Here is a 7,131-nt window from a genome sequence, read left to right as displayed (position 1 = left end):
CAGACTTGTGCAGGGAGGGCGTGGAGTCTGCCTCTCTGGAGAAATGCCAAACTCACCTAGACCTTCCTGTGTGTCACCTGCTCCAGGTGACCCTGCCTTGGCAGGGGTTAGACTGGGTGATCTCCAGAGAGCCCTCTCAACCCTAACAATTCTGGGATCTGCAAAGGCCCTCATGAAGGCCATTATTAGGAAGCAATGCCTCCTTTTGAGGGTGGTGGTGCTGCCCTACCACGAGTTGCCCAGAGAAGCCATGGCTCTCCTTGGATCCCTGGAAATGTCCAAGGCCAAGCTGGACAGGGTTTGGAGCAAACTGGGACAGTGAAAGGCGGCCCTGACCATGGCAGGGTGTGGAACCTGAGAGAGAGGTTTGAGGTACAGCAGCCCCTGAGACACATGTGCCCTCATCAGCAGCTCCACAGGGCTGTCAGATACAGGAGTAAGTAACAAACAACAGTGTCTGTGCTCAGAGCCCTGCTGGCCCTCAGGCTGCTGCCATCTTCCAACCCACTACATACAGGGGGTTTTGAGGAGCAGCTACAAAAAGCAGCTAAATGAACAGGTTAAAAGGGTTACCAGCTGCCAGGTAAAAGTTGCTCACTCAGGATTGCTGCAAAATGTACATTTTTGTCTCTGTGTGTGATGGGGATGCTTTGGAGCACTGTGCCACTGCACTGAGGATGTGCCCAGGGAAGAAAAAGAGAGATAAAAATCCTAAATCAGCCCTTACACTTAAACAAAGGGGCTTTCCTCTATTAGTGTATCCCTGAAAGGCGACCTAGGCTTGGGTTTGGATGTCCAGAAAAACCTTTAGAAAACAGGCTTTTGAAGGATGACTACAAGTCTGAGGACAGGTACTGCAGAGGGAAAAAGCTGAAAATTAGGATAGTTTATCCCAAGGAGCTAAGTAAATTGCCAGAAGAAGCCTGACAAAAATACAAATTGTCTGCAGGCTCACGTGTTGACTGTGAAAAAGATAGTGTGATAAATAGGTGTGTGCAATTCTAAAATAAAGTATATGGGCTGCTCTGTTCCTCTGGCTTTAAGCATTTCATTGGATTCCCTAATTTTATATTTCAGTTCTCAAGTATATGCAGTTTCTGGCTAATTGGCTGAAGCATTATTACCACTGATAGAAAGCAGGAAACTCTCTGCTCTATTGCAGAAAGAAGTTACTACAAACTGATTTAGCCTGTATCAGTTTGCCAAAATGTTCAAATCCTTTATAAAAAGGAATTTTTAAATTTTATTTTTGTACTACAAGGGCTTTGTTTTGTGAACACCAAAATTGGCTTGCAACAAAAGGAAAGAGAATGAGCAATGGTAACATCATTTCCTGTGCTCCAATTTGGAAGGCCCAGTATAGTCTGAGAGTTTCATTACTGTGCTAGTGCAATTAATCAGAATACTATTCCCAGATATTCTTCCAGTTCTGATTAAATCTGTGTCCTTTTCAATGATTAAACTGGGAGGACAGAGGACATCCCATAGTGTACGATACCATCGCTGAAATTCATTTCATAAGGGTGTCCTTAGCCAGAAAGAAAGTCTTTGTGAAAGCCTTTCTTCTTTGTAGGTTGACTCTAATTCCTAAATGTATTTTGTATTTGTATTTTGTATTGCTTTAGTCAGGTTCATTCAATCTTAAAAAACAATCTTTCCATAGGAGGCTATCATGTGCAAGTGCATTTTGTAAACTTATTATGCTAAGAGACAGTTACCCAAATTGGAATTCAGGCATGTTGATGGGAAGTGACACTATTGTGGATGGTATTTCTCTTTCAGGAATAAAAAGTAGGCTTTGTTCACAATGTCAGTTAAGCCAGCAGTAGATTCACTCACTCAACTTTTTGTACCTGATGTCAGTTCAGGCATGAGTACACTTTCTGACAGTTCTATTAATAGAGGACCTAACTACAGCACTGAAGACTGAAAGGTTATATGAAACAACTCTATTTCTATTACATTCTGTTAATCAAAATCATTCTGTATTGTTCACCATTAGGTCACTTGGTGGCAATTACCTGACTTAAGAAAGAAAGTTTTCTGTGGTCTGCTATACTTTGTGCATGATTTTCCTTGTAAAGAACATAGGAGCCTGTGGGTTGGAAAAGAAAGGATTTGGTGTATGCTGTCAGAAATGACCTGGATTCCTTTATTCTGGCAACAAATTCAACCCTGGTTTATAAAAGTAGTGTGTGTCATTATGGGAAACACTGGCAGTGTGAAGTGCTCTAACACTGCTCTGTGAAATCACCTTGTGTGCAGCTGCAAAATGTCCAGCATGGCCACGGTGGTGAGGGCAGGTGTGTGACTGAGGCATAAACTAGTTTAGTGTTTCCTTGCAGCAGTAAAGACTCTGTGGAATCCCATCATGAAAATGGAGCTGTCATGCCACAGCAGAGGGGAACTCTGTTGGCTTCCATCTCATGTTGCCTGTCCTTAAACACACCAGGCTGTCTGGAAAGAGGGAGAAGCCTTTCCCTGCTAGATGAATGATCTTTTATTCTGTTAATAGCTACTTTCTGTACTGCCTATGCACAAACACCTTGTTCTACTCTTTGTTGAGGCAACATGCACCACATTTGAGGAAAAGATCTCAAGATATGTGAGACTGGTTTTTTGAATTTGTTTTACTGTCCCTGGCATGCAGCCTCTCTGCAGCCATTTCTCCCATCTCTGCATTGAGTGGAAGGGCAATAAGAATTTAGATTACTTTCTCTTTTTTGAGACCATTTCTGGTCTAATGACTGTTCAGCTCTGACAGCCATTTGCTGTGGTCCTTACTGCATTAATCTTTCCCTTGGCAAGGCTATATTATCATAATAATTCATCTCATGATTAGAATAGGAAATCCTGGCACTTTTTCTGTCACCTTAAAAAGGATCAAAGCTTCACATTCAGCATCTTACTTTTCTTGAAAATGATGTCTTTTGTTTGACTTTTTCCCCAGTTCCTCCTTCACAACACAAATCACAGATTAGACTGGTAGATAGTTTCTGTTCTGTAGAGTCTTCCAATGTGGATTCACATTGTTAATATCATCTGCTCCCCTACTTCAGCTTCCTGGCAAACTCAAAAAGCTGATGGTAAGATAGACATGTTACAGCTCCCTGTAACATGTTCTGCAAGGCTTCTCTAATTTTACAAGCTAGAGTCAGTGGAGAGACATTTTAAATGGTAGCATTGTGAAGTATCAGTTTTTAGGCTTAAAACCAGTTCCTGTTAGGCAAAAAGGGGCCATTTACATGTCCTTTTTAATGTTTGCAGGCTTGGGTTTCTTGCAGTTTATATCTAGCAAACAGTAAAGGCTAAGTGTTTTAAAGGCTTTCCAGATCCAGGTTGTCACCAGCAAATAGTATCAGTTTGCTGAGCAGTTCTGTGTTCCTGTCTATCCCCTAGCACTTGGTTTTGCTGTGATTTTATTGATTCATAAGTAGTTTGCTCTAAGGAATCTCATTTTTGAATAAGCCCTGATTGAGTTTACTTGTGAGTAGTAAAATCTAAGTTATTTCTTCATATATTGTATGTAGAGGTTGGCCATTACCATGGATATGCATCATAAAGAAAAATGCTCTGAAAACTCCTTGTGAATAGAGAAATTGGGAAAAAGGAGGTAGCATTTCATTGGGTTTTTTGTTTGATTCATAGCTCCTTGCTGGCTTGAATAAGAGCATAACAAAGACTAAAAGCTGTTTTGTTCCCACTCCGGTGTGACCTATAAATAAAGTGGGGACTAAACTTGGACTGAACACATCAGTCTGGGCTCAAGTATTTGTGCTGAGTTCAGGGCTACTCCTACAGAACAGGTTCAAAAGTTTAACTGTTACTCAAATGTTGCTGGGCTCACGTTTCGCTGGAAGTGGGTGTGTGTGTGAAGAAGTGTGATTTCCTGGAAAAATATGGACCAGTGAATCAGTGGCATGGCAAACAGAGAAAGAAGGCAGAGGAATTGCTGCAGCTGCTGTAATGCATCTCTTCAGAACTTGCCTCTGTGCAGGGCATGATGAAAATACTGACATTGACTTGTATGGCAGCAGTGCTCAGCTTCTCCAGCTCAGATCAGGGTCCTGCTGTGTTAACACTAATCCCTGGTGATCTCCTGTAGAGGTAAGGATCTCCATTCTTCCCTACCAGTCCCAGTAGTCAGCATGGACATGCATGGCAGTCCATGGTGCTAAATTTTCTTGCCCAAGATACCAGAGCAACCCCTGGAGCCAGAAATAGGAGCTGGTCCTGACTTACATTCCCTGATAAATGAAACCACAATGACCCTAATGTTCAAACCTCACTGTGTGTCTGTCTGTCATTTCTTAATAAATCCAGCAGTATTCCCTCTAGGTCACTGACCACAGCTAAAGGCTTTAGTTGTGGCATGAAGCATGGACCATGATTGCTTGAGCCAAGGAGAGCAGATGTAGATGTAGACTAAGTTGTTCACTGAAGGGTGACACCTAAACAAAGTGTTTTGACCTGACTTTTGGGTAAGATTTCTGGTATGAATCAGGCTTGACAGGAATTGTTGTGGTAAAACAGTCTCTGGAAGTGCAGGAAATCCTCAGGGATTCTTATGGTGGTGTTGATTCAGGCTTTTGGCAGAAAGGTGCTGTTTAAGAGCTGGGTAAACCAGAATGACCTTGTTCCAAACTTTATTTGTATAAGCTTAAACTATTACTTAAACTGATAACGTTCTCAGCTGGGAAACAGACATGCCTAGTCATTAGTGGTAGGAGAGGGTAAAATGACCCCTGAGAGGTGTTCACTTTACACAACATGGACATGATTTCCTCAGAATTCCATTTCTTTCCTTATTATTAGTTAAAAAACCACATCAAAATAAATCTGCAAACAAAAGCAGCAGAAATTAGTGATGAAAGACTGTCTTAAATCCAACATAGTTATGGGGAGGGTTAAACTAAAATGAAAGTTGCAATTTTCTAACTCATATTTCTAAAGAATTGAGTGTAAGAAAGCTTTGCTCTGCAACCTGAAAGCCTGACCTAATTGACAATCAGTTTAATATACCTGATGGAAAGCAGTCATGAGATCCACTGCTGTGTCAGTGTTCAGTCCTTGGAACAAACACAAGGATTGAAATATGAGGCAGGTCATAATTGATTTGCCTTTTCTGAAATGCTGGCATGCTGGCATGGAAGAAAATAAACATCAGAATTCTTTCTTGAAGAAACAAGGACATATACTTGAGAATGGTTATTTGTATGTAAATTTGATGCCAGAAGTTAAAATACTGTTTTCAATACTTCCATTTTCTGTTGTTGGCTTAAACAAGAGAGTTAAATACTTGATTCAGGATTTAAAATGGCAAGCTGGAAACACAAATTTACATAATTTATTTTATATTTATAATTTTTAATTACATTCTTAAATAGCAGATTCCATGTGCTTGGCATGAAATTACTTTCTGACAGTCAGTAGGACTGAACTAATTGACTTAAGATATGGGAACATATATCTTTTCAAACTTCTGATTTTGTTCTTAAATCCATCAAGTACTATTTTGTTTATTAGATGCTGTGAGCTTTTAATTGATTCTTTCTGTTAAGTTACATTTGATGGGATTTGGTTAAAATGCACAAAGGAATCATTAAAAATAAGAAATGAAATTTTCATTTTAGCTCCCCCTGCTTCCAAGATATTCATATCATCAGATCTCATCCTCCCACAAGTTAGAGCTAAGCATCCCACACCTTGATTTTGCACAAAGTTTGGAAAAGGAAAACTCAAACTGGCTTCCTTTTCCAAATCCATGTTTGCTTTCCATCTCTTAATGAACCAGGCATCAAAATGAACTTGTTGAATAAACTCAGATGAAGAAATTTCTTTCTGCACCTGCAGATGAAGCTCTGCTGTAAGGAGCTGGTTCAGCACTCCACATGCTATTTCCAGCCACTTACTCAGTTACACCCACCAGTTCAGTGTTTTGACTTTCTCTGAAATTTCTGCAGCAAGCCTGAACTACTGGTATATTCTGTACTTTGTGATGCTGGATTCCATGGCGTGTGGGCTGCCCTTATTTCACATTTTATTTTAGACAGGGCTGTTTTTAAAAGAACAGACATACTTGGTTTAAAATAAAGAATTACACTTTAAAAGTTGTTTTTCTGTTTAACTTGCTAAATTCTTTACTTTTGCTCACATTTTATAACATATATCCCAAAAATATATCATTTTGTTTAACTTGCTAAATTCTTTACTTTTGCTCACATTTTATAAAATATATCCCAAAAATATATCATTTTGCACAATGCATCCCAGTTGATGCCTCTTACCTCAAATTGTGCCTGGAAATTGTTGATTATGAGATATATAAAGGGCTTGGCAAGAAAGTCAATTTTTTCCTGGAGCAGTAACCTTCAGTTCTTTGAGATATTCTCGTATTTGTACCTGACACATTCTGGTGCCTTTGCAAGTACAAAATTAGTGCAGTGCACAAAAGGGAAGGAAATATGTCTGCAGCCAGGGAGGGATTGGCTAGAAACTGCCCAGAGATGAAGGGAGCAGTGAATACAGATGTAACCTGCACAAGGGCTCTGTGAGAGCACGAGCAGCACGACCTGCTCTGCACAGCTCAAGGGCCAAATCCCTTAATGTGGATGCACTTAGAGATGTTACGTGAGGATTAGTCCCCTCAGAGAAGCAAAATAGGTTAAGGTAGTGTAAGTCCAGCCATCAGTGGGCTATACTGTTATCATATAATGCAGTATTTGCCTCTACTAGAAAATTATACAAGCACAATTCTTATCTTATACACAGGAACTGTGGGACTGAATTGAATTTCACCTGAAGGCCAGGGGAAAAGCTGGGCTTTGGAGCACCAGGCAGGTCTGTTGTGGAAACAGGTGGGTGGACAAAAGGGATGAACAGCTCAGACCTGTGGAGTCTGGTGATCTCAGTGTGGGGCTGTGTAGGACTGCTTTGGTTTTCTGTCAGGACTCAGAACTTGTTGGAGGAGGAGAAAAGGGGGAGGGGGAATGGAGGCAGTGAAAACACAGGTGGCTTCAGTTATATTTGGCTTTTTGAACAGATTAATCACTTTGTTGATTTACACTGTCCTTATTCTGTACTTTTAAATCATTTCTTAAGGAGACATTTTAATGAACTAAGTCAGAAGAT

The sequence above is a fragment of the Haemorhous mexicanus genome, chromosome 22 (assembly GCF_027477595.1).
Source record: "Haemorhous mexicanus isolate bHaeMex1 chromosome 22, bHaeMex1.pri, whole genome shotgun sequence".
Lineage (NCBI taxonomy): Eukaryota > Metazoa > Chordata > Aves > Passeriformes > Fringillidae > Haemorhous > Haemorhous mexicanus.
Note: the sequence above shows the minus strand (reverse complement) of the source record.